Genomic DNA, 10,895 nt, shown 5'->3' with positions numbered 1-10,895 from the left:
ACATTTTAAGGTATATGATCTACTACATTATAAGAAATTGTCCAAAACGGTAAAGTCTGGCAGGAAATTACTTTGTATTTTTTAAAATACAGATACTATACAGCATTTTAAAAAATAAATAACTGTAGAATAACTAGTTTTCCTTTTTACAATAGCTTTAAATAAAATGTAAAGTTTTACTGTAAACAGAAAGTTGCCTTAATTTTACATTCAGCATTATAGTGTGTATTTTCTGTTTTTTTTTTTTTTTTTTTTTTACAACTCACTGTAATTTAACAATCAAGACTATTAAACAATCAAATAATACTGTAAAAAAAAAAAGATTTTAGCTTCCATTCAAGATAAGTAATAAAATTTGATTTAAAATGTACCTTTTTTTATGGCATTTGCACTCAGTGTAAAAAAATACAAGACTGTAAATGCTGGAGATGGAAAGCCTTTCAAATGTAGAACTATAATATATAAAGTTAATGTTCTATCTTTTATCAAGACAGATTAATAATCCATGGTTTCAAGTGAATAAGGTCTTTAAAAGGGTCCATTAAGGGCTTAAAGTGGACATATTATGCTCATTTTAATTTTATATTGTATTTTGGGTTTCTACTAAAAACATTCTGACATGCTTTAATGTTCTAAAGACACATTATTTTTCTCATACTGTCTGAATATACCTGTTTTTACCCTCTGTCTGAAACACTCGATTCGAGCGCCTGTCTCTTTAAGACCCACCTCCTAAAAAAGTCCAGTCTGCTCTGATTGGTCAGTGTTTTCAGGTGTGCCACATCGGTTCTCTAGGCTTTTCTGTGCTGTCAATGCAGCCGGGACGTTTTTTAGTAAAGCGTATTTTTACCTAAATTGTGACATTATAAACTTAGAGAAGTCCTAACGACTTGTTTAAAAGGCACAATTTCTGAATACTGGCTGTATGCATGTCTCCATGGATTAAGCGCTTTGATACTTTAACAGTATTTAACACCTAGACGTGCTTTATAATTTACAAAAGTAATTGAAATCTCACTTTTTATGTTATGGGACCTTCCACTCTGAGTTTTTGATCGAGATTGTATCTTCAACAAAAAAAACCCCTTGCAGTTTTAAATCAGCTCTCAGTAACAAGGACCTTTATGATGCTGTATTTGAAAACTCAATATATCAGCCCTTGATTTAATTACTCTCAACAAATGTGCAAAGGCAGCAGTCAAGTGACTCTTGAGCCTCTGTAAAAACATCACATAAAATCACATAGAGCAATGATTACCCAACCACAACCTTTCACTAATGTGACTGAAGAACAGTTTATAAAATTACTTTTGCAGTACAGGGAAATAAAATCGGGACTATCATTGCCATGTGTGATTTTATTCTATGTTGTTTTTCATTAGCTATAAATGTATCAATGCCTCCAAGGAGTAAGGCCGTGTGTTTTAGAGTTTAATAATTACAGTGGAAACATTTGCTTTGCAAACTCGTAACTGCAACAGCAGAAGGACTTTACAACCACCATGTTTCAGCTTCCTTTTGGTTCAGCTATGATAATCCTTTGTTAGCCCTAAACCTGGGAGGGCTCCACAGTGAAATATCTCAACACTTGTTTGATGGTTTGGTGCAAAGTTTTGTACACACAACCCTGGTTCCAGGTGATGATTTCTACAGTAATGACTTCACTAATTCCATTAATTTTCCTTTAGCATCACCAGGGGTTCCTGTTGGTGGATTTTAGTGAAATGTCTCCAACTATTGGATGGATTGCCATGAAAGTTGGTGCTCCAAGTTCTGGCTCTTTGGACTAACAAATGGCATTTTTTTGAATAAACTGAAAAAAGTATGCCTTGCGGGGAAAAAAACAGACATTATCCATCATTGTAAAATCGTTACTTATGTTGATCTTTGAGTATCACAGCTGGAGAATGATGATCTGAGGCTGGTTTGATAAATCAGACTCACAGGATGAAGTTCAGAAAAACAGAAGAGCACCTGAAAATAATCTATCAGCTCTGGTGTCTGGTTTGTACACACATTCCTGGTTCCAGGTGATTCCATGAATTTTCCTTTAGCGCCACCATGAGGATCACATTTGTGATTTTGATTGAAATGTCTTAAACTATTGGATGGATTGCCATGAAATTTAGTGCGGACATCCATCTTCCCTTCAGGATCTTTTTTTTTTTATCTCTTAGTGATCACCAGACTTCCTCTGTAGCACCACCATCAGGTACAGATGACAGTATGTCCCACACATAAACTTATACCTTCATAAGAATATGTTAATTATGTTTTTGTTTACATTTAACACCACTGTCCGAAATACGATTCAGGATTATAATCCTTTGTATAACTGTGGATGTAGTCACCTGTTAGTTGGTTCGTCTGAATAAACAGCTGACTTCTGAGAGTGTCTTATAGTCCAACCGAACACTTAACAATACATTTATAAGTGACCAAAATGTTAGTTAACTTTGAAGTGAAAACACATTTAAAAGGGTTAGTGTTCTAATGGTAATGACCTGTCAATCATACAGTAGCCCCACCCTAAAGCATACCCTAACTTATCGTTAAGTTTACTCTAAATGGCATCATAATTTACAAAATGAACATCACGCTGTATTTAAGAAGCCTGAAACTAGCAATTGAGACCAAAAACTCATATGATAATGTTTACTGAGGTAATAAATCAAGTGAGAAGTCTGGTCATTTTCCCATTGACTTACATGCAAACTGAGTTCTTTCTGCAATCAGTGATGTTGCCCCCTGCTGGCCATTGGATAGTATGCAGGTTTAAGACAATTTTGCATTGGTTTCACTTGTAATACTTTCTTGTAACATGATGTAGGCCTGACATGACTTCCTGTTATTGGTCCAAACCATCCTAAAAATGCATTTACACTAGAAACAAAAGGGATCAGGCCCAAGGGCAACACGAATATTAGCGAGGCGTCTTCGAACGCAACAAATAACGAATTCAATCCATAAAATTAGGGACCCTTTATCAAATTCATTAAAATATGATCCAGAAGAAATTCATAGAATCTTTAAAAACTACTATGAGGCTTTATATTCACAAGCTGAGACGGTTGACGAAGAGAAAATAAAACTATTTCTGATTTCACTCTACCTCCCTTCTATAGGCTCTGAGCAAAATAAACATTTGACCTCCCCTATTACAAAAGATGAATTAGATAAAGCCATAGGTAGACTGGCGACTAATAAGAGTCCTGGGAGTGACGGTTATCCAAGCGAATGGTACAAAAAATTCAAAGAAATCCTTGCTCCGGTACTATTGGATTCATTTAATTGGACGCTTGAGAAGGCTATAGCCCCACCATCTTGGAGGGATGCTGTGATATCTGTTATTCCCAAAGAGGGGAAAAATAAAGAATACTGCGAGTCATATCGCCCAATATCTATACTAAATGTAGATTATAAACTTTTCACATCCATTATCACTAAAAGATTGGAACATTTTCTACCCGACCTGATACACGAAGACCAGACAGGCTTTGTAAAAGGACGCCAAACACAGGATAACATCAGGCGCACCCTTCATATTATAGACCATGTTAACAAACACCATACAAGCGCTGCCCTGATCAGCTTAGACGCTGAAAAAGCCAGGGTTGGTTGACAGGGTTAGTTGGGACTTTTTATATAATGTACTAGAAACAAAAGGGATCATCGGTCAGTTTGATCAAGACCAAGACCACCTCTTTTCATTTGGTCCAAGGTCCTTTTTGGATTAAACAAAAGAGTCTGGACCAAATTAAGTCCGGACCAAAAGTAAGCAAGTGTGAAAGGGCCTTTAATTGTAGTGATGACCTTTAACTCTCAGGGGACCAGGTCTCTACACTTCCGTTAAAAACAAACTTGTACTGAGCTTTATTCTGTAGGATGTAAAGAGTTAAATTCTATATTTTAGAATGTGTCACACAGGTATTCAGTGCATACTGTAAATCCTGTCTACACCTTCCTGCATGTTTCCCTTGAAATGAGCATTTACAGGTTGTTTCAACTCTGCCCCCAGGCCTTTTGGCCCTCAGCCATGTCACAGTTGTTGGGCCCCTTCAGTTCAACAGGAACTCCAGCGAGGAAAACCTTATTCATCATCGTAATATCATAACTTGTGCCGATCTTTGAGTATCACAGCTGGAGAATGATGGTCTGAGGCTGGTTTGATAAATCAGACTCACAGGATTAAATACTCGTACAGAAAAACAGAAGCGCACCTGAAAATAATTTATCAAGTCTGGTGTCTGGTTTGCACTCTCCACTGCACAGTTGCAAATGGAAAATAACCATATTTTCAAACGTCTTAATAATTTTGGCACCCCTTGACGGGGTAGATTATATAAAGAGAGGTTTGTTTTTTTCCTATTGATTAAATTTCTGATGTGACTGAAGCATGATCAAAAAAGTAGCCCTAAATGAATAATGAGATTGGAAACACAATGACGGTTGCCATAGACTTTGGCAGAAGATGAGAGAGAGCTGCAGGGACATTTGCTATTTATCCCCTACCACGATTAATGACTTCACTTGCTTTTCTGATATGCTTTCCAGTTCACCCCATGCTGACACTGAGAAGCCAGCGGGACGCATAAGCTCTGCTGTTCTTTTACATTGTTCTGCTGGAACTCGTCCAGTTTCTCTCCTTTTTTTTGTCTTTGTTCCATTGTTTTCACTGGGTTCGGTTCTGCTCGCACATCTGCATGTCATGTTGGCCTCAACATCTTGACCTGAACGTGAAGTTTGTGCCACAATGTTAACCCAAAAAGAATTATTATGCTGTTTGAAATATCTTAAGTGCACAAACCTTCTGTTTCTCTTACAGAATTTTATGGAGGTGAATCACTCTGCATAATATCTCTCTACGCAGAACATGACTTTGCGTCTGCACCCACTTACATGATTATACTATCCTCTCTCCAGCATATGACCTTGTGTGTGTTTTGAACATATCTGATGCATTTTCCAGGCATGTTTTACAGTGTTTTGCCCACATCAGGTTTAGATTAGTGGGATCCTGGCCTTGATTGCTCTAGTTCATAAATCACGACTTATGATTAGAGCTCTCAACTGCTCATTTAGAGATTAGAGACTTTAAGTTTGGGCATGAACTTTTACAATGCCACGTTGCCTGTTGCACATTGTCGTCCATATTTTGATTCAGACAGAGATAAAGAAGAATATAACGGCCTTATTCCAGCTAAACACTCAGTTTTATAGGTTAATAGCGTCATATGACTTCATCCTACTCCCTTCAAGATGCTTAGCCAATGAGAAATGAACTCAGTCTTCAGGGACTGGCAGGGCCAGACTGATGTGGCCGAAATCCAAACGCATACTAACCGCAGGCAGCAGGACTTTACTTCTCTTCTGGGCCAAGGTTAAAGGCATAACGTGACATTATGAAATTCAGCAGATTATTTGTCTTCGCCAAGAACTTGTCACATTATAGGGAAAACTTTGCCATTTTGTTTCACCATAATGGCTCGCTAGCATCATTAGCATTCCCTGTTGAAACCAGGAGGCCAGAAACAGCCAGAAACACAGTTTGCTCTACTTCGCACAAATTAAACCTTCACCAGAATACATTATGCATATGCAATACTTTTATTCTCTTGATGAATACAGGTTGCAGTTCTTTGCAAAAAGAAAAGGTGACTCTTTTTCTGGTCAGTTACCACTGGACTATTTCTGGACACGCTACAGGCAAGTCAAACATGCTCTGAGTTCGGGTTAAACAAAGGACCCGAAGCAGCCAGACCACCCAAAACATTCATGAGTAAGACTACGAGCAGCCAGAGCTCGTGTCCTGCTCTTCCAGTGCTCTGTATACACTCTGTGACTTTGATCACAGCTCCTTGATTGATGCCATATTTTTCATTTGCCTGGGTTTGTCTTTGTGATCCAAATTATAGTGTGAAGAATAAATGTCAGAACTCTAAAACAAGCCCCCCACTTTTGGGTACTTACCATATTCCCTCTCATAAAGACACACATGGTTCTACTTAATCTCTTTCTTCATTCTGGGACCTTAAAAACCTCTTGATTAGAGTAAATGGAATATGAAACCTCAGATTTAGGGTCTTGATGGTATGCCTTTGGATGAGCAACTCAAATGAAACATTAAATTATTTCGCATACAGCTGCACTGAAGCAATATTGAGCTGTCTGCGTTATAAGACTTTTGTGTTCAACATATGCTCTAATGCATAGAGACCACTTACTCTCCAGATTTTTGCTTGTCTGGATATCAACAACTTTGTACTAAAACACAAAAATTTACATTCCACTCTTGACTTTGACAGATGAAACTAAACCAAACTCATATAGCATCAAACCTTGCAACACACAGATGCTCCAATACCTCCGCTTCCACTGTAAAAAAAAACAATAGAAACCGTAAATGGTCATCTGTCTGTATTGAAGTTGTATACATTTTGTGGTTATATTTCTACAATGAGAAATGTGAGAACATCACAATGCAGAAGGGTTTCCCTCTAAAACAATAGTAACCAACCTGGGGGTCGCAAAATGATTAACAGCCAGGAAACCAAAATGACAAATAAACCCATAAATCATGTTTATTTTTTAGACTTTGCTATAATATTTCAGGCTGTCCTCATGAACCATTCATAAGATTTCCTAGTAATAGTAATGTACTGAAATTCATAGGTATTTCATGAAATTTTGTTCAGTGCCATAGCAAAATATTACCACTTACAGTCATATTAAGTATGACCGTAAATGTCTTTTTAAACAGCCTAAACATGTTCTGTTTTGGTGCCTAAACCTAACCACTTTATAGCATTAACCCTTTATCAGACGAAGAACCGTATTTGGTAACTTCAGCGGATATCCAAAATAAAAATATTTCGAGAAAAAAGTTGCAGATTTACGAGATTTGAAGTGGCAAATCTACAAGATTTAAAGTCACAGATTTAAGAGATTTAAAGTGGCAAAAAAGTCACAGTCTCGTAAACCTGCAACTTTTTTCGCGCAGATTTGCCACTTTAATCTCTTAAATCTGCAACTTTTTTTGCGCAGATTTGCCACTTTAATCATTTAAATCTGCAACTTTTTTCTTGTTGATTTGCCACTTTAAATCTCGTAAACCTGCAACTTTTTTCGCGCAGATTTGCCACTTTAATCTCTTAAATCTGCAACTTTTTTCTTGTAGATTTGCCACTTTAAATCTTGTAAATCTGCAACTTTTTTCGCACAAATTTGCCACTTTAAATCTCTTAAATCTGCAACTTTTTTTCTTGTAGATTTGCCATTTTAATCTAATAAATTTGCAACTTTTTTCTCGACCCCATTTTGATATCCACTGAAGTTACCAAATATAGTTCCCAGCCTGATAAAGGGTTAACAATGTCTTTAAAACCGTGTTTGTGATGTTTAAAATGTTAATGATGACGTAGGATACAATGGTGGTCACACGGATAACAATGCATTGCAGTCGATTTGAGTACTATGATAAACAGCGATAGTCACATGTCACATTTTGTAGAATATAATAGTTTTAGTAAGTAAGAAATCATATGAATCCTTTCATGAGAATTCATTGAATCTTTTTACTTTTTTTTGGTGAATAACTAGATTTCTTAACCTCGCCAGGCTCCTAAAAATGAACATATTTGACGTATGCCGCCCATCAGTGTTGAAAGAGTTACTTTTAAACAGGTTAATGAATATGTGAAATGTTTGCAACTTGTGCCATATTGCAATTATCATCTTTTATAGTTCAATGTATTGTTTCATCATTCCAAAACCGTTATTAAGTTTAATATGAAAACATCATTTGATTTTCAAAATAGCTAGCGATTATTAACTGTTGATAGACTAATCAATTAGTCGACTAACTGCCTCAGTTCACCAATAGAGACATTTTTCGCTCCAGGAGAGGTAAATCTTCCAGGCCGACAGTCTGGCTTCTTGCTGAACCTGCAGCTGAAGTGAAGAGACAGCTGCTGTACTTAGTCCTAATCAAATTCACTCCACTATTAATTATCTACGATGAGAAAATAAACCCACCTGTATTCAGAAACCAATACTGGTTTCACTGCATTCCTTTTCTCCAGCCTTACTGGAGTTCAGTCAAGGGTTTCCAACTGTCTGATAGCAGTCTGAAAAAGGGGGGAAAAGCATTGCCTGTGTCTTTAGATGTAATCCAGCCTCACGGTTGGAAAAGGAGGACATTGTTTATTGGACTCCTCACAACTGAACCCCAATGAAACTGTCAAGTAGCGTTATAAAAGCCTTCTCTTTTATATTGTCAGTGATTCTGATTATATAGTGAGATATGCAGATTAAAATGAACTACTTCATGTTTATCGTTCGCAGTTTAAATGTTGAAATAAATCCCAAAATATGAACTAATTCATGTTATTTTTTTTCATTTTCTGTAATGCTTCAACAAGATGTGTTTTTTGAAAATTGTTGCCAATTTGTCTGCAGACGTTCAGGCTTGTTTTTTCAGACTAATCGGGATACAGTTTGCATAAAAATTTAAGATTGAGTGACCATGTTAACTGGTGACTTTCAGCTGTGGTGCTCACAGTTACTTACATCAATGGTTCTAAAAACACATTAAAAAGTATCCCAAGGACACTTGCAGCCACGACACATTCAGCTGAGTCACCAGTTAACATGGTCACTTGTCAAACTGTTATACCAGTCATCATTTTAAGAGGAGAAAACTATTGGAGTGACACACTATACGACAAGGGAACAAACTATGACGCGACTCTGGCAAGCTAGGTGTTGTCAGTCACAGGGTGAGCATTGTTAACTGTTGCCAAAGTTTTGTTTATGTTCATTAGTTCCAAAATGATGCATTCAGTTAACCAATAATATTAGCATGTCATGCACAACACTGCATTACACTGACCTTATAACTAAGAGAACCCCATTATCTTCTCCTGCGTCAACTCACGCACTCAAGGAAACACATCTTTAGTTCACATCACCCCTAAAGCTGAAACTAGAGGCTGGTGCTATTGTTGGCTCGGTACTGATACTGCTGTTGATTATGTAAAATGCCAGTCAGCTGCTCTTTCTTTATAATGCCAGACCTAACATCAAAGGGAACAGGTCTATTCAGGTCCATTGTAAACAGGTAAAAAGGCTGTTGTTTTCTGTAGTGTCTGGTGTCTGTACGCTGCCCTAATCGCATCAACATCATGGATAAAGGCTAAAATGTCTGCATTGCGTAACCTGCTATCAAAGCTTTGCATTCAGACACTACATGCTTGAGTTCAGAAAGTGTTTATTACTCGTCTTACATGCTCTGAAATTTAGTATTAAACTCTGGCCAAAGGAATGTCCTGAGTGACCCTATCTTCACACAGACACAAACAAGCTCCAACTGGAGTCAGGGGTTTATCTCTGCAGATCTCCAACATACTCCCTGTGGCTTTTTCTTTTTAAAAAACCTATTATAAACCAGACATTCAGATTGGGCCAAACATGAACACCTTTTTAACATTAGAATATGCAGACGATAACAAAAAGTAGAGCAGATTTTAGATATTGTGTTACCATCTCTGTCCCATATATCCTCATGCATGTTTCCTCTCAAGCAGGTCAAAGGTGAGTGTTGCAGTGACAGGTGAGCAAATCATCTTTGTGAGGCTTGGAGCTGAGCCACAATGCTGCAATCACATTGTGTCAGCAGAGTCCAGTGTTATCAACAGAGGCATCAGAAAGCTTCCCTGCAAAGTTCCCACATGACAAGTTTAAGAATGTTTACATGGAACTGTTTGCAGCACAAATCAAACTAATACATCCCAGATTAAGACATTAATTATTAGGCATGGAAAAACACATGGTCTTTCCCATCTAAATCCAGCAGAGAGTTAGATGGGAAGAGTGATGCAACTTTTATGTCAGTACGAATATAAAGCCACTAGCAACTGTCAGCTAACTTAGCTTAGCACAGATACTGGAAACAGGGAAACAGATGTCTAAAAGTAACACGATCCAGCAACTCTAAAGCTTGCTAAAAACATGTATCTTGTTTGTTTGATTGCAGCATCGGCATTCATTGCCATTGTCAGCAAACTCTTATCCAATATATATGTTTGCCGAGTTTGCCGAGGTCCGGATGCAGTAAGTAACATCCAAAAAGATCTAAAAAAGAATCTTGAAGTTGTTTGCAAACTGATAAAGAGACAAAGGGGAGATTGTGTACATTTGAGTAAGATTGAATGATGTTATAAAGAAAGTAACTGGTTGACTGTAAAGCAAGAGTCTGAGCACCTCCACGTTTCAGACTAAAACAGGCCTAGTGGAAAGCAAAAGGGGAGCCAACTTTTGACACAAGGATATAGATTGCAAGAATAAGCAAGACAAGGTAAGTATAGCTCCAAAGAGGAGTCTGAACACATGGGAATAAACAACAGTTAATGACACTCACTCTGTGAATGACAGCTCCTGCTGTGCAATGTTTGTTCCACTGTCAAATAGTGTTTCCCTCACGTGGTTTCCTCCTGTTATAATGATCACTGGTGTTACAGTTTGATGAGTGTCCATGTTAACTGGTGAGTGACTAAGATCAGAGATATATTTGCTTTTAAACCAAGTGTTCACGTAGACAACCAGCTTTGTCATGAACAAATTTGTTTACATACTTGCCTATGTACTACATGTGTTATTACCACTAGAGGGCACACCAGAGACCCAAGACCATAAAGATCTACATGGCGACACTCTTACAATATTATTTAGTGGAAAATTGGTTTCGGTTGACCGGTGACTGATAAAACTGCCGACACCGTCCGCTCCACTCCCACTCCTTTTCCAACATTTCTGCCCTGCACAGACGCATCGGTCTTGGACTGGTTTCCATGATTTAATTAATAGACGCTACTGATCTGTCGCCAGCTATTTTGACA

This window comes from Centropristis striata, chromosome 15 (genome assembly GCF_030273125.1).
Source record: "Centropristis striata isolate RG_2023a ecotype Rhode Island chromosome 15, C.striata_1.0, whole genome shotgun sequence".
In the NCBI taxonomy this organism is placed as follows: Eukaryota; Metazoa; Chordata; class Actinopteri; order Perciformes; family Serranidae; genus Centropristis; species Centropristis striata.
The sequence above is the reverse complement of the archived record's forward strand: the minus strand, read 5'-3'. Positions refer to the sequence as shown.